The sequence below is a fragment of the Apis cerana genome, linkage group LG10 (genome assembly GCF_029169275.1).
Source record: "Apis cerana isolate GH-2021 linkage group LG10, AcerK_1.0, whole genome shotgun sequence".
Classification (NCBI taxonomy): Eukaryota; Metazoa; Arthropoda; class Insecta; order Hymenoptera; family Apidae; genus Apis; species Apis cerana.
In genome coordinates this window covers 1,102,918-1,127,178 of record NC_083861.1, presented here as the reverse complement: position 1 = coordinate 1,127,178, position 24,261 = coordinate 1,102,918, and the positions used below count along the sequence as shown (strand labels likewise).

The 24,261-nt window shown below is 33.0% G+C and overlaps 1 protein-coding gene across 2 annotated transcripts in view; it reads left to right on the top strand.

Annotated features, from left to right (window-relative positions):
* The window catches only part of LOC108003750 (bifunctional heparan sulfate N-deacetylase/N-sulfotransferase), a 395,004-nt gene that overhangs the window by 44,302 nt on the left and 326,441 nt on the right, over window positions 1-24,261 (top strand). The window lies entirely within an intron of this gene.

Here is a 24,261-nt window from a genome sequence, read left to right as displayed (position 1 = left end):
GAGCATCGAAAACGTGGCCGCGCCGCAACGAAACTCGCCCCGTAACGCGGCTAAATCCAGGGGACTTCCGGAATTCGCGGTATCACCGCTCATCCCTGAATTTCGGATTATCAGAGACTGCACGCCTCTTCTCTCTCTTTCTCTCTCTGTCTCTCTTTTCGCTCATTCGAATTTCTCTCCCTCTGCTGTCCGCGCGTTCAAGAAGAAGCGAAAGCAGTTTCGTTGACGTTCAACGGTCAACAATTATTCGGATAATTTCTAACTTATTAGCTCAACAAGCGAGTGGGTGGAAATTGGAGACAGATTAACTTTGACTATGAACTTCGTTTTGACTATTCACCAGGTGGTTTTGCCACCCGGAAGATGGCTTCCGTGCGACGGAGATGTTTCGTATTTGGTGAAAAGAGAGAGGTGGGAACGAGCGTTTCGCAATCTTGGTTGCAAATTATACGACGGTTTGTGCAGGTGTAACAGGGAATCGGGAATTGAACCGGTTCAGGTGTCTTCTTCAATAATACGATATTCTCGATATTACTTTGAATATTGGTAAAATTAATATCGGGGGGATGTGGAATATTTAATTGTACATCGAGTTTCAATTTCATAGACTGAATATTGTACTTAGGGAAAATATACATATATAAATATTTTATTGTAAGAAATATATCATAAATTTCAACGTCAAAAATTTGTCAACGTGAAGAAACTGATAAATTATGTACTTCGTATAAAGTAACTTTAGTATCATCTTACGAATGATGTGAATTATTGAATTTAGTTTATAGACATTTTGATAGATTTATATATTGGAAGATATTTCGAGTAAAGGATTTGACATTTCTGATTCGTACAATTAAATTTCTACTTTATAAATAAAATCTACGATCAGATTTTGTTTCAGATAGTTTATATTAACAGTTTTTCTAATTTACAAAATTATTCAATTACCCTACACTCGAGGAGATTTTAAAATTTATATAGCAGTAATTTTCCATTAATCCAGAAGAAAAACAAAAAGAAATCGTATGTCTAAAATATCAAGAAAATATCGTATTATAGCATGGAGATTCATCGAAGAGCCAGAGTCATAAATCGAAGTTCCCCGTCGTAGAACACGGAACTACCTGGCTGTGGAACAGAGTCACAGAGAGGGACGATAGAAGAGGTTGGTTCTGTGCACGCAAAACAGTAGTGCACGCTCGTATACCTTTGAAAGGGGTCGGCGTTCAGAGACAGAACAGAAGATAGGGATATTAATCCGAGAGCAACCCCTTTAGACTCTGTTTGTACCGGGTGTCCCGCTAAAACTGAGCACCGCCGTCCGTTGATTTACGCGCCAAGTCGGCGAGAAGTTTCAGCCACGAGTTTACTAGGCTTTTTGGCACGTTCCTGGACCTCTGACTAATTGCCCTGCGCCGTTGCTAATTTCGACGCTTATCAAGACTTGCACGTCTCTCGCTCGTAACGCGCGACCGTGACTTCTTATTAATAAGCGCCATCTCCACGGACTGGGATATTCTCCGTTTTGGAAAACACCCGAGAGTTAAGTGTTTTTAATGCTTGGATTTAAGAATTTCTTCTAGAAATCTTTTTTCCTAGAAAAATTCATCGGAAGAGAGATTTTTGTTTCGAAAACAATGTTATGATGATTATTCTAGTTTCTTAATTCAGGAATTTAGTTTAAATACTTTGAAGTGAGATTTCGAATTGATAAATATATGTTATGATTTGTCATAACAAAGAAATTATTTTTTTTATCAAGTCTAAAGTTATATATAAAGTATGTAACATTATATATAAAAATATAATAGAAAAATTGAAGAGATAGAATAAGAAAAATATGGCTCCAAAAACTATTAGAAACATGATAACTTGTTTAAAATTGGATTGAATGATTTAAATTATTTATAATTTTGAAAAGTCAGAGGGATTAGTTTACCAAATGACGCGTAAACAAAATTTCAAAAAAGTTACTATTGGTCAGAATCGCAAAGAGAATACTAATAAAGATTATTTTTTTTTCAATTTTTTCTATGGCTTTGATAAAAATTTAAAAAGTATATTTTGTAGATATATGTCAATTGTACATATGCTAAAAATTTCATCAAAATCGATTGCTGCGAGTTGCAAATGATCAAATACGATGAAATATCGTTTTTTATTTTAAAATCTTTAGATTTTTATATCTTTCCATTGCTCTTTCTGCCCATTGTTTATTTTTGCATCAATGAAATTTTTATAAGTGCATAAATTAAGTACATAATTACATAATATAAATTTTCAAAATATGTTTTTTTAAATTTTAATTACAGATTTATAAAAAAGTTATTAAAAAACCTGTTTTACTATTTTCTTCGATAAATTGCAATTTTTTTAGAACATTTTTTTTTTTACATTTTTTTTTACATCTAGTAAAATAAAATAATAAACCGATCCTTCTAATCAAAAGTTCTCGAAACAATTCAAATCATTGAACTCCAATTTTAAAAGAGTTATCGTGTTTTAAATGATGTGGCAATATTTTTTGAAACTACTATCACAAATGTACAATTTTAACTTTCAACTTTTAACTTCCAATTATAAACTGCTATACAAATATAAATTTTGAATATATATATTGATGCATTCAATACACATAATATTATTTTAATTAAAAAAGAATTTAATTGTGCAAGAAATAATTAAAATACAAACTACACGATAACTACACGATTCAAGAAATTAATACGTTAGTAAGCATACGGCGAAGGTGAATTGGACGCAAGGGTCGATAGAAGAGTGGCAGAGTTTTCTATTGTTTTTCGCCTTCTCCCTTGATAGTCGTGAAAGAGCACGTGATAAATGAATTGGATGTAATTCGAATGCCCATTGTTTCGCTTTAACGAGGACTCGGAGGCGAACACGTGGAAATGTCGACGCCTTTAAACGAGATATTACGACTTGTTACAGCTGTCTCTCTGTTACCTCTGTAAATGGACGAACGAAAAACGTATTTTATACGATCTCCAATCGACTCATGATTCTCAGGTATCGAAATGATTCAACAGAGAAAGATTTTTTATTCGTATTTCGACACTTTCGATCGATGATAATTTTTCAATATAAAAATGGAACATTCTTCTTTACACATCGATGAATATCGTTCGTATTTGTAAAATTAACATTGTAATTGCTTCGTTGGAAGCGCTAGTTCGTTGATCAACCTCCCTCTTTAATAAAAAAATTTTATTCAGTTTTCTATGAAAAAAATAGCACGAATTTTTCTCACTTTAATTTAAAAAAAAAAACGAAATAATATTTCCTACGCTTGAAATAACAGTAGAAATAAAATAAGAAAAATATAAAAATGTCTACATGATATTAGGAAACTCGTTTGAATATTCTGTTGATGAAGTTCTTTCAGATATATTCTGCGTATAATTTATAAAAAATATATTTTAAAATGAAGCAGTTGACTTAAGATAAAAATATCAAATTGGAAATGTCAAGAAGAAAAAAAAAAAGAAAATTACAATTATAAATACAAAGTATTTAATACAAGTAAAAATAATTATTATTCAATTGTCACATTTTAATTGACGAATAAAAATCACTGTTACAATATATCAATTTTGAACAAGCACGAAAAATTATAAATAATTTATAAATAACACCGATGTTAAACAAGAATTACATTGAAGAGAGGCGGGAAAAATGAAGGGAAGAAACGAGAAAGGGGTGCGAAGCGGGTGAACGACGTCCGCTAATAAATGAGCGTTCATTCCTCGGCTACGTGTCTCGTGTCACAGACACGCAATTTCGATGAGCACGCCAATTCGCATTCGTGAAAGTTGTTTACGAGTCGGCCGAAAAATGCAGGGGACGCGTTGGCCAGCCGATCGCGCGGAAATAAAATATTTTCTGAGAGCGTGTGCGAGAACCGAATTTATTGGTTTTCCGCGGCTGGACTCCACGAATTTCGCGGCTGTCGCGCTATTTTCTCTCCGTTCCGCTTTATTGAAATTATTCGCGAGAAAGTTGCCTGCGATATCGTTGAGTGAAAAAAAAAAAAGAGAAAAAAAACAGAGACGAGAGGAAAAGAGAATCAAGTGGATCGGTGAAATAACTCGAATCGCCGAATAAAGCGGTCTCGCGACCGTAATTGCTTAAACGCGCTGCCCTCTTTTTTTCCACCGTTTCCTCTATTTGTTTTCCCCATCTTTTTTTCTTTTCCTCCTCCTCTTTCTTCTTCTTCTTCTTTTTTTCTCCCTGCAATTCTGTAAAAGTATTGAGTCGCATGAGCAATTTTACGATCGCGTGGCTCTCAATTAACGAATCACTCCCCTCATTCTCGATGTTTTTGAGAATATAATGGCCGAAACGCGACTCTTGGAAGCGATTGCTAGTCGCTTACGATTGTTTTAGGGAGGATTTTATGGTGATCGACGATTTCCTGTTGAAGGCTGACTACACCCCTTCATTTCAGAACGAACACTGTCATCATTGGATATATATAAACGAACGAAAACTGCGAATGATTGGCGCATTATCATGCCGCAAACACGGTACCAGGCACGTGCTTGGTTTCGTTTGATCGATGATGATGTTTGGGCGTCTCTATACTTCTTCCCTTTAATTGCAATTCACAAATGAAAAGGGAATTAATTATTTTATTCACGATTTAAAAGACTATCCAGATCGTACTCCTTTACACGACAGTGTATGTAATTCGATATTCGAATTGTACTCGAAGAGTATTCATTTGCGTCTTTTTGTCACGGAAAACTTTCATTTCATATTTCACTCTTCTATCATGATCTTGGCCCGTATATTCCATTTAACTCGTCAATTGTTCGAATGGCACATCTGTTTGTCGGCCGAGGGGTACAAAGAGAATTTTTTTTCAGAGAAATCCTGGTTACCTAATAGCCTCGTTAACATCATTAAAGTTCTCTGATTGCTGCCATTTCTACGATCGAATAACATCGTTACAGAGAGGGGAGGAGAACCCTGAAATTCGATTGGAGGACACGGTTGGCCGAGGGCGGCTATAAAGATTGCGCCTTAATTCCATTTTCTACCTCACCGTTTATAGAACAACATCTTTATTATCGACGATGCGATTTAACAATTTGCTGGGAATAGTCTGTAACTCTATCTTGGTATAGATTGGAAACGAAACTTTCCTTTCTTAGAGAGACTGCCGTTTTAATGATTAAATTTTAATCTTGTTCGGTCCCTTCTCTTTTGTTTTCTTTTCTTTTTTCTTTTTTCTTTTTTTTTTTGCAATTAACACACCCCGTTGGTCTCAATCTGCACGACTCTTCAGAATACAATTCGTCGAACGATCGCAGCAGATGATGTCATCGAGATGGGCGCGACATTGTACGCGTACCCCTTCGTTCTTACTCAGCCTCTCTGAAACAGCCTTCGTTGCTATTCAAACGTTTCTTTCAGAGCCCGATGCACGCGTACAAGGGTGCTAGACCTTGATAGCGTGCTGTCTAACGCACAAAGCTGATGAAAAATCTGTGAATACATTGTCGAGGACTTATATAGTTCTTCAATAGATCGACAAGAAGTTGTTGTAAGTTCGTTAATAAATGAAGAATCTGCAAAGAAAACTGCAATAGAAACGATGATTGTAGTTATCTTTTTTAAACGATAAATGATTCGCTAAAGGTATTTTATTCTGATCATGGATCGGTGGATTTATAGGATTACTTTTAAATTTTAATATTCAATTGCAAATTTTATTTATTGTTATATATTTCACGAATAAATAATTTATATGTTATATATATTATGATATATCTATATGGTTTTATCTTATGTGATAACAGTTTTGAAACACAAATCATCAATCACCAGATTAGCTTAAAGAAAATTCAATATATAGTAAAATTATCCAAAAATAAAGAATATGATAAAATAGTAAAAATACTCGTTGTCAAGGCAAAGGAGCAAACACGAATTATTAATTTGTATATATGTATTAAATACCATACTAAAAACACGAAAACTTGTGAGTTTTAATTTTTCTTACCAAGAATTATTAGCTAAAATTAAAAAATATTGAGAGGATCCAAAGAGAAAGAGAGAGAAAATAATATTTTAATTACGATTACTACATTTTCTTAACGGGACAAAATATATCTCGTATAAACAAGCAAAGAAAAAAAAATTACAGGAAAATTACATATTTGCTCGATTCGCAATACAATCGCGATACAATCAGAGTTAAAGATTTCAAGAACGGTCCATGAAGTTAATCCGAAAAAGATGCGTTGGGATCACGTAGATCCAACGAACTATCGTCGAAAACGTTATTTTGTCAAATGATCGGAACCAGTTCAAATCTAGTCGCGACCGATTCGCATCGCATTCCCCTCCCCGCATCCCGTACACCAGATCCATAGTTAACCTCGTATGCCTAGTAGGCGTTCCCTGGACACCAGGCTTCGTCGTATTTAATTTACGATCGAACGATCGATAATTCGTGGATTTATCGTGGAAGGCCGATCGGATACACGCGAATAATCGAGCCTTTTTCCCCGAGTGTCACTGCGTGGCTTAATCCTGCATTCGGTAAATATCGATGGAGCCCACCACCTTCCTCCTTTTTTTTTCCTTTTTTTTTCCACCAATTCTTTTTGTCCTCGTTTCATCCTCTCCCATCCTCCTTTTTCGCCCTCTTTTTTCCCCCCTCCCTGGTAATATGAATGTACCGTGCTCGCATCCTGGCCACGGGTTTGGACTTTTATTCTGTTCCGTGAAATGGCCGCGTATTTCTTTCGCTGCAATAAAATTTAATCCTCTTTGCGAATTTTTCCAAGCCGATTAACGGAAAACTTCCGCGCCTCCCTCCCCTCCACCTCTTGATTCCGCGTCGCGTTTTCGAGGGAAAGTCACGTTTTCCCTTTGATCGCAGGGCGGGGGAATATTATTAACGAAAACGATTCGCGATTCGACGCGGCCAACTCGTTGATCCACTAAACCGGAACCCTCTCCGCCCTCTCTCCCGTGTGCAATTTGACTTGTTGATTTAACCTAACACCCGTGGAAATTTCGCGATTTTCATCATGCGACGCGTAGTTAGCACGGCCCGTCGATATGTCGTCCATAACCGCGGCTGTTCTCCGAAAATTCATACGCTTACGAGCCATATATATTGCGGGCTTTTCATGACGGTTTAATGAAACGCGTATTCGCGGACCCACTCGATGGCCCATACCCTGTGGAATAAACTAGGAAAAAATAACTCGAAGAGAATATGGTGAAGCATATATATATATATTAATTAATTCATTAATTGTATCGCGAAAAATTTTACATTTTTCGTTTAATAGAAAAAATCGTAATTAAAAATAAAAATATTAAAATGTTATTAAGTTAACTTTCTCTTTCTCTCTTTGGATCTTCTCAATATTTCTTAATTTTAATTAATTATTACAATTTTTGGTAAAAAAATTAAGACTAGTTACTAATTTTTCGTGTTCTTATTATAATATTTAATAATAATTTTTATAAATAAGTTTTATTAATTATTATTTTTATTATATTTGTATATACTATATTTGTACGTATATATAATTAATAATTTGTATTTCCTCCTTTGCCTTGATAATGACTATTTTTACTATTTTATCATATTCTTTATTTTTGAATGATTTTATCATATATTGAATTTTCTCCTTTTAGCTAATCTGATGATTGATGATTTGTGTACAATTGTAAAATTATTAAATTTTAAATATTTTATAATTGAATATTAGAAAATTATCTGATCATGAAACCATGTATATATATATATTAATATAATATATAATATATAAATTATTAATATATTTGTGTGAAATATATTAACAATAAATTATAAATCTTATCTTTTGATCAGAAAAATGTAAAAATAATCCTATAAATCCACTCATCCATGATCAGAATATAATACATATATACCTTCAGCGAGTTTGATTGCATATATATACTTTATTGAATATATTTTTCGAGTTATAAAATATAAACCGAGGATTTATCGCGGTGATAAAACTTTAGACGTGGATAATTGATTTGGATTTTGTTGATCGTGTTTAATATTTGTTTATCAAGATATTTAAAAAAGTATTGATTATAAATTATGAATGATTTGTTAAGTATGTCTGTCAAAAATTTTAATATTTCCTAGAAGAACAAATCAATTTTTAATCATTTTTCAAAAATTGTTGAAATCATAATTAAAATTTTTATAAATTAATTTAATCTATTCATTTGCGTTTTAATTTTATAATTTTATGTTAACTTTACACATAAACTTTGTTGTTAATTCAGAATATTGAAGATGAATGTAATTTGGAGCATTGAATATTCCAAGAGATTCGTTATTCAGAGTAGCGAATAACGAGGAGACATCGATTAACAATTTATAAACAAAATGATTAATTATAAATTATTAGTCATGATTGGCCATCTATAGATTTATACTTAACGAAAATGTTGAGAAGTAACTGATTATGTTATAATAATGAAAAGTAAATTTTATGGAGATTAAGATTTATTCAATATATTATAGTTTCTACATTATTTTTATATTTGATTGCATCACAAGAGAGAATAATTAATATATATATTTTTTTTAATTTTGCAAAATGATAATTTCAAATTATCTGTAATTTTTGAAATTTTTTTGCGTTATTTTTTAATTATAGTTTTACAGAAATTTTTTTACAGAAAATTTATTTTATTTCTAACATTTGTAATAATTTTCACTTTAAATAAAATGATATTCTGAATATACTGCGATTTCTCTATTAAACGTTAAATATATTACAGATTGCTTATTATATAGAATTTAAAATAAAATTTGATAAATCTTAAATTTTAATTTTATTAATAATAACAATATTAATACTCACATGAATTATATAATAATAATGTTTTATTCTATCGAACGTTGTAAGATATTGTATTTTCTCTAGTTATTATTTAATTAAATATAAAATTATTTAATATTACTTAATAAATTGTATATAAAATTTCATTGAATATTATTTAATAAAAAATTAAAGCACTAAAAGGGAAAAATAGAGATGAAAATTTCGACTCATTATCGAGAATTATACGTATGAAATAAAATTGCACAATGCATATAGGCTAGAAAGATTATAATAGAAGAATATTTCGACTTTCCAATTATTCATGTATGCTAATTTCATCAAAGTGAAGCCGGATATCGCTTAAATCACAGCCACTCGACACCGTTTCTCTCATGGCGATGGAAAGCCGTTTGAAAGCCGTGGGCAGCGCGAATTTCCACGAAATCCGTCGTCACAGAATATTTATTTCTCCATTCGACGACTCGGCAACGTTCTACCGGATAAATTGACCTATTTATCCGATTCTCGATGCATCGAATTAATTCGACAATCGATCACATTCCATTCGAAAAATTTTCGAGTTTGTTTCACTATTCATATGATTTATTCGACTCAAGTTGAGTTCATAGTGTTCGCTCGACAAATCATATTAATGTCTGGATAATCACGCGTGTAACTAGGAAATTGATGGAATTCGTAAAAATCTTAACTGAATTTTATCATTTTTTTTTCTTTTTAATTTATAAATTATAACATATTCACATTTGATTAATCTTTTTAAGCCTGTTAAGCGTATTATCGATACATATTTCGAAAGCGTGAATTATATAACGGATTATAAGATGTCATGTTAAGTGTGATTCGAATTTTTTATTCATTATTCGATCACCATCCTTTAATTAATTCATATATATTCATCATTCGTTTTTATTTTTTGATTATATCAAAATTAAAGGTGAGCAAGGCAAATAAATGATCGCCAACGTTTAATATTAAATGTAACCGAAACAACTGGAATTATTTGAATTTATTATTCGTTATTTATTAACAATAAGTAATCAAGGAATAAATAAAGAATGAATTATGATAATAAATTTGGACCTCCTTTTATTATTTATTATTTCGAAATATTTCCAACTCAAATTACGTTCTCGAATTCACATTTTCTTTTTCTTAATTAAAAAAATTATCAAATTACTTGTAAAGTAAATAATATATATATAGAATAAGAACTTCTGAGAGCGCGTTAAGTTCGATTTTCGGGATCGACAGCAAGTTTTCTTCGACAGCTGTGCAAAGCGTCGATTTCACTGCAGAGATCTCCACGATCTTGGACATAATTCGGGCGGAATGCTGAGTGAGCCATGAATTCCGAAAGAAGTTTGCAACCGGAAACTTCCGTCGCCTCCCCCTCCCCCCTCCGTGGAATGCCATTTAATCGTTTTGCCCTCCAACTCCTTTAACCCTTCCTCTGCGTCCGATAACTCGCGATTCTGGAATCCGCGTTCCACCAACTTTCCGCAGAAAGTGTCCTCTCGTGTGCTGGATGAGACGCCTTCAAAAAGAGGAGGAAGTTTCGTTGCATCGATAAGAGTCGATTTTCGAACGATTCACGGAATGATTATAATGTAAGGGATGTATAATTTAAATTTGGAATGGAAAATAGTTCATCATCAGTTCATTAAATTTTATTATTTCTTTGTGAATATTTTAATTGAAAATATTATAATCTTCTTGAAAATAATCGTTTTGCAATGTTGTAATTTAATATAATTTAATCTCTTCAGGATCAATTTTTTATTGTTTACGGAAAATGACGAAGACGTTATTTAGAGGAGAATTTATTTATTTATTTTGGACATGCATTCCGGATCATTGCTGCTAGCAAAGATCTTTTTCTTCATGCAAACATTTTTAAAGATATATCGAAATTACGAGTGTCTTTGGAAATAACAAATATAAAAATTATCATAAAATATCCAGAGATATAAATTCATGCATACAATAATTGAATTTATTTTAATTAAATTAAAAAATTAAGCGATGTAAAGGCTAAAATAAAAACAAATTCGCAAAATGAAATGAGAGTTGCCAAGGAATATTATCCGCAAAAACCGAATAAAATATTAAATTTCATCGATGCAAGAAAAGGAATACGACTTCGATATTAAAAAAAAAAAAAAGGAAAAGAAATGAAAGAAAAAAAAACGAAGCTTATCGTGTTCTTCCGCTCCTTTCGTTCTCAAAGCTCGTCAATTTCTCGGCTTCACACTTTATCGGTAACGAAAATGCAGTTCACTGCAGTTGAAATGCGTCAGTTCACCGATCAATCGTGAATCTCGTTGAAACCGCATCGTCATCGTTAATGTATTTAACGACTCGTGATTCACGTCGTGGAAAGGCGTAAGATACAAGGAGATGCCAGGTCATCTTCGAATTCCAGGAAGTTCGAAGTATATTGGGGGATTGGTATCGGAAATTGTAGACAAGTCGGACAAAAAAATCGCTCGACCCTCGTCGATACTGATAGATTCCTGATGTGGCCACGTTTTTGCGTGGTTCAATCGCGAAAAACGTGGCGTCAGGTCCGCCAGCATGGAAGAGATAAGGGTGGCAAACGCGCAATGGCACGAGAATTATATTTTCGATGGATACATTGGACGAAGAGTATCTTGAACAACTTTTTAATACCTTCGATTCTTGTCATCTTATATTTTTGTTTTTTTTCTTTTAATTCGACTCAAAAATTATTTTATTTCGACGGATATATTGTTTGAAATAGACGAACCCTTAAATGAGGTTTTAATATCTTGGATTCTTGTTATTTTATATTTTAATCTCTTTAAAATAAAAATATAAAGAGTGTTTGTATATTTTTATAATAAGAGATAATTGTAATTATGCAAAATTACGAATGAAACTTTTCTCAAAAAATGTGAAAAAACTTACCCAAGAAATAAAAGAAACTATGTTATTGAATTTTTTTCTTGTATCATTTTGATTCATTGAGATTCGAAAATAGTACTTGAAATTGATCAATAACAATGTCAACAAACGAAAGATTTAAATAAAGTGATAAGGACGAAGATAGTAAATGAGTAAAAATTATTTTCATTACACGACGATGTATATTCCGAGAATTGAAAGTGATATCAAGAAAAAGGACAAGGTTCTGTCCTTGAGAAATAATCGATTGAAAGTTACTATCCTCAAAGTTATAGTAATTTAAAGTTTTCTTAATTTTAAATACACTTTAATCGAGTTTCAATAGATATAAGAATATCTACGTTAAAGACTTTAAGAAATTAATTTAAAAAGTTACCTTAAACTGTTTAATAAATAAATTAGATCTTCATTTAATCGATCTGTTAATGAAACATACACGACATATGAAAAATATATATATATAATATATATTCAGTAACTTTCTAAAAATAAAAATTTTCCACGACGATATTTTTATATCAAAAAAATCAATGCCCCATCCTTAAATCCCCTCCAGGACGATAATTAATGTCAACGGGGGGATGATCGCCCGGGGCTGGATGTGGAACTTGTACTTCATCTTGCTTCTGACGCGACCTTGATGATGAACTAACCTTCCCTGGTTTTTCACGCGGCGAGGAAAGAAGAGATGTTCCACGCGTATCCTTTATTCGATTAATGATCGTCACGTTACCGCGATAAACCACCTATTCTCCCTCCCCTTCCTCGTTTTAATCCTCGTTGATCGTCGTTCCGCCTCCCAGCGCAAAACTTCGACTTTCTTGTATGTCGCCAGGGATCGACTACCCCCTTTACGTAGAGGGGAAAAGGGGATTAGGGGCAAGATTCGAGAAATGCGGCCGTGAGTATGTCGCATACGCGAAGCGCACGTGCCCCGTTTCGCCCGAGGGCGTATCGACTCGCTTACCAACGAGGTAATTGTTCAAGCTGTTTTATCGATCGGGATGCAACGAGCAAGCGTGGAGGAAAGGAGATGAAAAGAGGAGATGAGAGGAGGGGGGAGGTTTGAAATAGCTTAGAGAGAAGTACAAGATCATCTTCGAGTGATCCCATAAAAGAGACTTAAGGCTCGAGTGGATCATTTCTGCGCATGAAGCACGTACTTGTTTGGAAGCCAAATTGGCTTAACTCTTCCTCCGTAGCTTCCTTTCCCTACGGGTTTATATCGAGCGAGCCGATAACTCTGAGGCGTACAGTCCGCTTCGACAACGAGCCTCGCCGCGAGTTTTGCAATAAACAAAGCTTCCGGAGACCGCGCTTTATCGTTCCGACCAAGCTTTAGCTCCACGTGGATGGGCTCCTTTTATGGGGGATCCCCGTTACGACGAACAGTTACGAGAAAACCAGGGAGAGAATTATTCTTCTCGTCCCCTTTGTTCTTCTTTTTCTTACCTTTTGCTTTTCTGGGAGATTTTTTCTATCCCCGAAGAACGGCGGATCGAACGATCGAACGTTTTTGATTAAATTTTTTTTTTAATAGCTGCGCGGAAATGAGCTCGCTGCGTGCACAATCGTTAATTAAACACGTTTTGAATACAACGAGGTGGAAACAACCGTGCTCGCGCATTTCGGATCGGAGAATTGATGAACTGCGAAAATCTGTTTAATGCGGAAATACTACAGTGATAGTAATTGCAATTTATATTGTTGTTAATGCCGTAATTGAAAAGGAAAAGAAAAAAAATGAAGGATTGTTTTATTGAAAATATCTTATGAATTAGTGTATTATAATTTTAAGATAAGATTTGTTTCGTTCTAATTTAATTTGTTAGCAGTATTTTAAAAAAATGTTTATTTAAATTGTGTCGAAATAATGAAGAGATAAAAATTACCGTTTCTTCGTGACGAGTCATACACTGTTGAATAAAGATTAAAATATTTGAACTTTTTAAGAAATTTTACGATTTCTTTGATGTATTCGTTCTAATTCGTTCTTTATCTTAAAATATTTAATCATTCTAGAAAATTGAATAATTTACAAGTGTATGAGTCATATCCTTATTATCCAAAATAAAAAGATAATAGTAACTTTAAATAAGAGATAATGGAACACTGATTTTTTTATATGAATTATTTCGTATTTTGAAGAAGATAATATATATTTACAACGAAATTTTTTTTTTAATTGTCAAATTATGTAAATATTTTTATATGAAAGGAATAATGTGCTTACAAATGAATTGCATTTCGTTTTTTAATGATTATGAGATTTTTAAATTATAACTTTTTCCAATTTTCTAACATTTTCTTATCTCTTTCTAATTTCTCTAATTTTCATTTCAATAGTTCAATAATAACTCATGATCGAATAACCGTAATTATCAATATTCCTTCCTATTATCCACTTATAAGTAGTCTCAATCATTCTAATGATATCAATCTTATCATTTACCTCGATCATTTTCAAGAATCTTACGAAAGGATTCAAGTCTCGCCTAACCCCCATTTCCTGTGCCTGGTCTCGCATGGTCGATCCTTAATTCGCGGCGGGATACCATTGTCGCCATTTTCCCGGCGATTAACCCGCGGACGGTCTTGCCTTCATACAAATTTTCACGTCCCCCCGGCTATTTTTCTCTCCTAATGCACGCTCGCATTAGCGTCACAAGAGTCGCCTCTTTGCGCGCGAGGCAAAATTATAATTTCCCCGGGAAAACTCGTCGTTGAATTTACCGCGTCTCGTAATACGTTCCGCGCGACCTGCGGAAAACCTCCCCTTCTTTCTATTTCTTTTCTTTTCTTTTCTTTTCTTTTTTTTTTTTTTTTCATTTTCTCTACTCGCCCTCTTTTGATTCTCAGCTCCACGCGTGTCTCGACGATAAAACGCGCGGGGGAGAACGAGGAGAGATGGTGGCGCGAAATTATTTCCCCGCGTACACGATTGTGTTTTCGCCGCGAGATATCGGCGCGGGAGTACGGCTTTACGAGGGTATTACGATAGCATTGACGTACGAGCGCAAACACTACCCCATTCTCTCGTAAGTTCTTTCTTAGTCTGGCGTTGGTACGCATGAGACGTATGAACATTTTGTATGAAATTTTATATAATGTAAGTTGATATCAAACGATTATATTTTGAAATGGATAGTAGTTATATATATATATATATAGGAATCTTTTTATAATATTATTAATTCGTTTCACGTGTTAAGTGAAACTTAGAGCTGATAAATTAGAGGAATGTTAATAAAAATATAGAAACATTCGTAAGAGTTATCTAAGTTACGTGAAAAGATTGTTTTGTAATTTTTGCATTGTGTTATATTTTTCTCACCGTATTTACACATTTTATTTCTTATTTTTCTCAGTATTATTGCATAGAACAAAAATTATTTCAGAAAAAAATTGAATAACGTTGAAGAATATTATTATGTTATTAATGCTTTTGTGAATGGATGCATAAAAGTTATACAAAAATCAATTTTTTTTTTAAGTAGAATTATATGTTTTTTAATACATCAATGCAACTCAACATTTTTTATCGAAAAATATTAACTCTAATTATTAATAAACGTGTGCTTAAAAATTATTAATTTAGAAAATATTTTAATTTTATAAAATTTATTATTTAAGAGAAGAAACAAAGTGATACTTGCCTTAAAAAGAATAAACCATTCAACTTTTTTACTATGAATAATCGAGATGTAAAAAATTACATGGAAAATTACATATGAGAATCAATCAATATATTCAACAAACAAAAGATCTGAATTCGATCTCTGATCAATCCGATCGACTTTTTTTTCCAATATAAATTTAATAATCTCCAAAAGATTAACGAGATGAATGAGATAAAAATTTCAAAACTAATGAAATTAAAATATACATAAAAGATTTTATAACATGTATTTGTTGCATTGTTACATTTTATATATATATATATGTATAGCATAGAAATTAAACTTTAGCAATGTTTGAATTATATTTTCGATTCACAGTATTAATTCTTCAAATGTTCTCTCTCCGAATTTCGATAGAATATTACACATGTTTGATTAATAGTTTAACATATTATTTGCTCCGCAATTAATAATCAATCATGCTATTTCCATCAAATGGAAGATTTGTCATTCATAATAATCATTTGGCCGTTTGCGTTCGACATTTAAACAACATCGAGTACAACGCGAATTAATGCCAAATTGAAAATTAATCAACGTTTATTTTACTATTTCTCCTCGGATCGTGATACTGCGTACCTGCAACGAACGCGTCCAAATCTTCTTTATCCCGTCCACCAAAATCTTGACCAATTAAAAATATTTAATTTATCCCATTAACATGGTTCGCGCGGAAACGATAATTCAACGAGAACGAAATACGCAACGAGATCGAGGGGTGGTGCGGGGCGGCGGAGGAGGAGGAGGAGGAGGAAGGGAGAAAGGGTGGTGTTATTGTTTGGCAAACGCGATCGGCTGGCAAACGAATCGTCCGAACGGATTAACATACTCCGTCGCGTTTGTTGTGTGTAATTACGATCTACTGTATTTTCCCCCGTAAATATGCCCGCGATGCCTCTGTATAATTACCAGCAAGCGCTAGTCGCGTGGTGGTAAATCGATAACATTAATTACAGGTAAATTACGTTCGATGGATTTCTGGCTGTACTTGAAATCACGCGTGGTATACCTCCCTCCCCCTACTCTCCCCGTCTTCTTCCTCTCCCTTCCACCCGTGTCGCCCCGGTTAATTTGGAACCGCGTGAAACGTCACGTCTCCCCCTCCCCCTCCGCGGTGATTTAATTAAACCGCTACGGGGGCTTCGACATAATTTCAATTGCCTTAATTGAGAGGGGAGGGGGGTAGGGGATAGGGGAAGGGGGGAGTGGTCTACAACGACGAAATCCCGTCCTGCGGAAACGAAGATGTGTGGAAACTCGCCGCCACCGGGATATCATTCGAGAGAGATTCTAGGGCGGGTAGATTAAAGGATGTTCCTGTTTGAAATAGGTTGTGCAAAATTCGATATGTCTATCTACGCTCTTCTTTCCGGACATACCGGATCGCGGGGTACGATTTAATTCCAGGATTTTACGTGCAACGTGTGTTTTTCATCGTGTGTCCAATGTCTCGTCGAAATGATTGTCGTCTCTTTTTGTTTTTTTTTTAAATGAATGACATTAATGGGTTTCTCCCACAGACTTATGCTAGCACGATTCGTTCAACAACTCGAGTATATTTTTCGATCCAACTTGAAATCTAAATAATAATATCACTGATGAATTCACTTTTTTTTCTCCTTTCCTTCTTTCTCTTTTCTTCTTCCAGTTCTCAAAGCTAGACGAATAATGGCACTAGAAATAAAACGATAATCTCGAAAAAGTATGATTTATCAAGTACAAAATTAATTCTATTCTAATTCTAATTCTAATTCAAGAATCATCCAACGCCCTGACACGATTCCAAATTAATTAGAACAGGAAATTCCCAAGTATCCCTGTCGCAGGATCATATATTTTGTCACGGTTTCGGACGGTAACGTTGCTGCGTCATAAATTAAACGGGCCGTTCGAAATCTTAACCGAGAGAAGGCCGACAGAAATTGGCGGAGATTGTAACTGGAGTCGTAACAATGGTTGTCGGGCAGGCCGACAAGGCTTTACAGCGAAATGATTTGGACAGGCTTGTGGCATCGTTGCCTAATGCGGATCATCGAGTTTTCCCTGGCTGGCATTGCGTTTCCGCCTCGTTTCGCGATTTCACCGCGCAACCCCTCTAGGATAAATCATAGGTCCGTCCGGGCGTTAAACCGCGTCCACAACGCGCCACGGTGTCATCGAGTGCTTCACAGTGCAATGTCACGATGGACGTATGGTGACGGGGACCACGGTACAGCGGAGGTATCGTAATTGGTCGATTAAATTAGGCCCCGCCGCGTCGTTTGTACGTCAACGTCGCTCGTGACGAGCTGCGGTTTATGCGTTTCGACGACGACGCTCGGTTAGATCATCGGTTGACGTTCAACGCTTCTTCCAAATCGAAATCTATCGAGCCTCTTGTTATTCGGCGTGGTTGAACGACGTTGAAAGATTCGGTTACGCGGGGAACCGTCCTAGACGTTGACGCATAACGTAATGCATTTTGTCCGGAGAGGGAGCGAAGAATTACGTGAAGTTTGAAAGAGGGGATTAAAGATTATTCGTTAAAGAGGGTGTGCGTGTTGCTGATCGGGAATTAATTGAAGAATAAACGAATGAAAATTTTATGTATGTCTGCTTTTCATGAGATCACGATAGAATTTTCATAAAATAAGTTTAACGATAACAAAATGTCAAGCAATGTGTTAAATTAGATAATAATTTTATAGCAATATTTTTGTTTTATTTATATATTCGTGGTACATTTGGTTATTTTTAATAATATTGTTTCTCGAAAAATATTGTATTGTAAAAATAAAAATGGATATTTGCAATATTTACAAATAATTGTAAAAAATTTTATTTAACGAATATGCGTTTGTGTAGAAAAGAAATTAATGAAAATAAAAAAAAAGATATTGCGAAGATTAGCTTCATTTTTGCTTCAGATTTTTTTTGACATAAAAAGTTATACTACTATATTAAAGAAAATATGAAAAATAATATATTGTTCGATAGCGCATTTTTTCACATCTATTGATATTCGTATTGATAACACTTTTTTATGATATTTTTATAAGATTAATTTTTATTTTAATCAATAAAGATCGCTCACAATTAATTGACATGGCGTTCAATTTATTATAATAAAATCAATTCAATGAAATATATAAAACTTTAAAAAGACAATCCATCATATGACACTAAATTTCCCCTCAAAGATTGACGGATTAAGATACTATTCCATCAAACGTTGACTTATACTACTTAAAGATCTTCCAGCCATGAAATTACGAATTATAATATTCATATCACGATTTCTAATCATTTTTCTGCTTTTGGTACAGATTTTTTTTCAGATTTTAATACAATTTCGTTTGTAAACTGATAAAAATTATTTTCCTTCCTTTTTTTTTTATTCGTACTATTTGTCCCGACAGTTGAAACTGAAACCCGACGAATTAATTAAGTTATTGTTAGCACCGGTCCGTAACCGGGAGCGAACAATTAATCTCGTATCCCAGACTCCGAAGGCAAGCGTTTGCTAAATCTAGCAACGAGTTTATTTGGATTCCGAGGTTGCGAGTACAAGTGAGCGTGCATTAAATACGTAACAACTGCGCGTGGAGGCACGATACACGGTAAACGAGACTCGAGACTCGAGAACCGGAACCAAAATCAAAACTAGCGCGAACTTGCTGTCTGTGTGAAACGTTTCCTGCTCTTTCTTTCTCTCTCTCTTTCTCTCTCTGCGCACGCACAATCGTTCACACTGTTCTGCGTATTGCTAATTTGCACTTTAATCTCGTAATTGAGGTATTTGGAACTCATTTTTTTTTTTATATCGTAAAGAATATTGGATTTAATGTCGATTATCTGAAATCGACTGCAAAATTTGGCGACGATAATGTTTCTCGTGATAATTTAAGCAAAAAAAAACTATGGATAGATTCGTGTAATCGTAATACTTTGAAAAATCATATTGCTATTTGTTGAAAAAAAAATGTGCAGTGATCATATTCCATTCAATATGATAATTGATAAAATATTTTTTGAAATTAATTAAAATCAAGCGAAACATTAATTGGAAAATTATACTTTTATAAATAAAGTAAGATTATTGGAAAAAATCACAAAAATTTTTATATTGAGATTGAATCAACACCGCATAGACATTATATAATTTTCAAATTCAATAGTTTGTCATTATCTTGTTAAAAATTATTATACAAATTCAAATATATATTATTCAACATATTATAAATATATTTTTTAATTTTTCTTCATATCGTTCAATCATACGTTTTCTTATTTTTTCAAATCAGTATTATTACTACAATAAAAATTATACATTTAAAATTATAAGATTAATTATCGCATAATTTTCAAGCGATTATTACGTTTCCTTCACTTTTACCATATACTTGATATTTTTATAATATCATGGGAGATAAAATATTTTCTTTAATCCAATAAGAGGATTAAATATCTTAATAGTGGACGAAGAAATTGTATTTTAAAAGAATAAGAAGGAAAACATTGTCACGAGAAGTTGTCACGGAAAACAATCAATCATAGTTCCATCCATTAAATACACGCCATTCTCGCTGATAATTAAACGTTGATCAAACAAGTACTATATACCTCTTCACAAACAAACATTTATCTAACGCGTTAAGATTACACGCAGTATTCGCTTGCAGCGCTCCGCTCTTGCGGATTAGTCAACCAGCTTCATCAATTCATCGATAGACTTTAAAATAATTATTTATTCTTCTTCCTTCCTATAATAACAATCTAATAAAGCGGCAGACGATAACAGCTGAAAGAAACATTTCATCTATTCCGCCACGAAATTCATGCTACGCACTGCTAACTGATAATCAGTAGTAAGTACCGATACTATGTCAACCACAGTTCGCCAACACGTCAGGGCTTATTAACGTTATTTGTCGTTCCTCTTAATCACTATTCGCGTTTATTCGCTGCTCAATACAGGGGGGCAGTCGTCCTCCTATCGGAGTGTTGCTCGAAACACGATTGAATGGCGGATGTTCGAATCGGGAAACGATATTTACGACTTTAATTACCAATTATAAGTTGCTCCGTATTTTTTCGGATTGGACAGCAGATCGAGCATACTCGCGCGAGTTTGACGCAATGGGGACGTGTTTCCATCGCTTTCCAGGACAAATTAGCACGGTCGATCCCCTGAAAATCGATTTCGGCCCTGCGCCTGGGTCGCTGCCACTTGATTAACCGGAGAGCTTGAAAATTGCCCCTAATCCCGCGCGGACTCCACCGATAAAAGCCGCGGAACACGAATCACGGAATCAAATAATTATTCCCGACAAAAGAGGGATGGAGGGCGCGTCACTCAAACGGGACGACGATTTTTGCTGTTAATTAAGAACCGACGGTGGAGCGCCGCTAATACCGTCCGTTCATTTTTCTTCTTCGTCGTTGTCGTCGAGAGTTTTCACCACCCGTGACTTTCTCGAACGTTTTACGTCCTCCACCGAGCAGGTTTAATTACGTTACTGTTGTTTCGCTTTGCGGGAAACGACTCCTTTCTCGACTTTTAAGTCTAGTGTCATTCAGCTTTTTTTTCCTTTATGTTTATTCTTTTTTAGTAAACATAACAAATGATACTTTTCTCTTTTTGAGGATCGACTCGTAACGTGATCTCGAGAGTGATTTTTATCGAGAAGTCAAGTAGCACGTGATAATAAATTATTCGAAAAAGAGAAACGTATCATTTTGTTCGTCTTTATATGTAGCATTTAAATGTATAGAATAAAATACATTAGGACAGTAGATATTAAATTATATAATGTTATAATGAACATAGACAGGAAATGTTTATGCATTTTTGTGCATAATTTGAATATATAAAAAAATGTAAGAATTATTCGCTTAAGCTCTACATCTTTAATATATTTGAAAATTTTATTTCGCACGAATATCTTCATGAAATCTAATTATTTACTATTAAAACAATTTTTTGTATTCTTCATTTAAATCAAAATGACACAGTTCATCGAGTTTAGATTTTATGGTTCTCAATTTTGCCAATCAAATTTAAAATGAAACATGGAATTTACCAGTAAAACGAAGTCTAATCTCATTTTTCTAGCATCATTTTCTACCATCATCAAAGAAATCAATTACTTTTTGTTCGTGTAGCAATATATCTCGTGATAATTTTCATTCGCCGAATAAATTCTGGGATGAATCTCGATTACGATTACGATCATTTCGTCCAGGGATGCGAGATCTTGCGATTTTTCTTAATTAAAAAACCTTTGTTCCTCGCGACGAGGAGAGAGAGAGAGAGAGAGAGGGAGGGAGGCAATGGAAGGGATGTTCTTTCAACGTTTGCACCTCGTTACCATGGAACTTAAAGAGAATTTTAAAAAGATTCACGATCCAGAACTGCGAATCTTACTCGGCTGATCGCGAATTCCGGCTAATTTCGCGAGAATTGAAATTCAAACGCGGCCATCCCCTTCCGGTTTTTTTCAACGGTTCTCATCTTACTTCGGCCTCAGCTTCGATCGAAACACCGGGCGCCGAAACGCGTTCTCATTGTCGCCGAGATAATTGCCCGGTAATTACAGAACGATGGTTGGAAAAAAGAGAAGTAAGGTAATGGGTTTCGGCAAGTTATTTTATCCGCCGCGCCGTTTGCAGAATTTTTTTCGTTACCAACCCCTTCATCGTGAAATATGATTCTTTTATTGCTCTCTGTGAATATTATTCCTTTGAAAATTGTTAGTCTGATTTTATTTTATCGTTTTTTTTTTTAATCAGAATATTTGTAAAAAGAATTTAATTCTTCTTACATTTAAATCTATTTAATTTAATTGCGATTTTAGATTAATATTGCTTTTTCATTCATTAATCTTATTTTTATCGTATTACAATTCACTGAAATTATATGTTTCACTTATTTTCTTTTCTTCTATTTCTAAAGAAAAAATAAATTTTTTACTGTTTATTATAAATTTAATGAGTTAAAGATTTGCAAATGAAGTTTCGTGGATTATTAGGATAAATGAAACTTTATACTTTAGTTTTGTTATAAATATTATTTCTTTGTTACGTTTTTATTCTTGTAATCACAGATATTTGTCTTATAGTGATTGTAATTGGAATTTTTTGCAAAAGAAGATTTATAGAATATTAAGTGAATAATTGTGAATAATAAAGCGAATATTAAGTTATAAATTAAACTTTATTTGACTTGCAATGAGAAAAGAAAAAGATTATTTATCATCTAGATGAAATTTTAATTGACTTATTTGCTAAAAATCTTGTTATTCTAAAATTTCTATGTTAAATTTATATTATACAAGCAATATATGCAAAGAAGCAACATCTATAAATTTTTCAAAATTACTTTAATGACACAAAAAAGAAACATAAATATGAAAACAACGAATTTGTAAGATAATATTTTTCTTAAAATTATAAAAGTTTTATTTATTAAGTAGCATAGGAAAATATTCTTTTTCATTGATTTCATAATAAAAAACATAATAATTTCACTCGATTTGTACGTACTATTAAATCGAACCATGAAATAACAAAAATTACAGATATTGCGTCTATTCTTAATCTTCAAAATTCGTTTCCAATATCGTTTCTCGATCTAAAACCGATCGTACTATCAATTATAATGTGCCATATTCTGTATGCATGTAACAGAAAAATAGGATAGGCGTGGAAAATTGAATAAATCCGAAACGTCCGTTCATTATCGGAAGGGATTACACGCGAATCTTGTCGTGAATTTGAGTGAAATAACGAGGGACGCATTTAATTTATCCCGTTGCGATGCAACAAATCCCTGGCTTCAGTTATGTTTTATGTCTGCACTGGATATTCATTGGGGTACAATCGATCGTGATTAATTCTCTCTTCTATGGTTAGTTTCAACAAAATGGAATCATGTTGAATTTGAAGAATTATCTTAAATTTTCATTTTTCTTTCTTTCTTTCTTTTTTTTTTTTTTTTTTTTTTTTTGAGCTAGTGAGCTCACAAATGCTCTTCATCATGATTTTTATTCGGGTTTATTTTTAAAATCCTCTTTTCATAGAAAATTAAAGTGGAAAATATTAATCACGTTTTACGCAACGAATCGTTACTGAATCTCTCTTTTTTTCTGGCTAATTATAATTGGTTATTTAAAACCTGAATGAAATGAAAAAAGAATATGGAAAATTGTATTATTAGTAAAAAGAAACATTTAGATATCTATTTTTTAAATATATATTTAATATTTTCAGAAATATAAATTGTTTAAAAAGAAAATAATTTTAAAAAATAAATATATAAATATATTGGAGATTGGATTTTTTTAAAATCAACATATAATAAAAAAAAATGACAATTTCATATCAGAGGTAATATATACTGATATATATTTTAAATTTATAAAATTTTCAATAATGTTTTAATTTTTAATATAATTTTATCTGGAAATTTTCTCTTCTAACAAAAAGAACGTTAATATTTTATTAATTTAAAATTTTGTTCTATCATTATGTTTAAAAAAAACGAAAAATACTGAAAATTTCAGTGTTAACTTCTTAAAATAAATATTTCATATACAGAAAAAAATTGCATATATAATCATTTATATATATTTTTGCTAAAAAAAATTTTAATGAAATTTTATCAAAAATTGAAAAAAATGTTAAAAACTTTAGAATTGATTTCATTCCCTCAATAAGATTTTCATTCCGATAAAAAAATTGTTTCATGTTTAACTTATTATGCTCTGCATATATTTTTATAAACTTTTTACAAAGTTTCATTG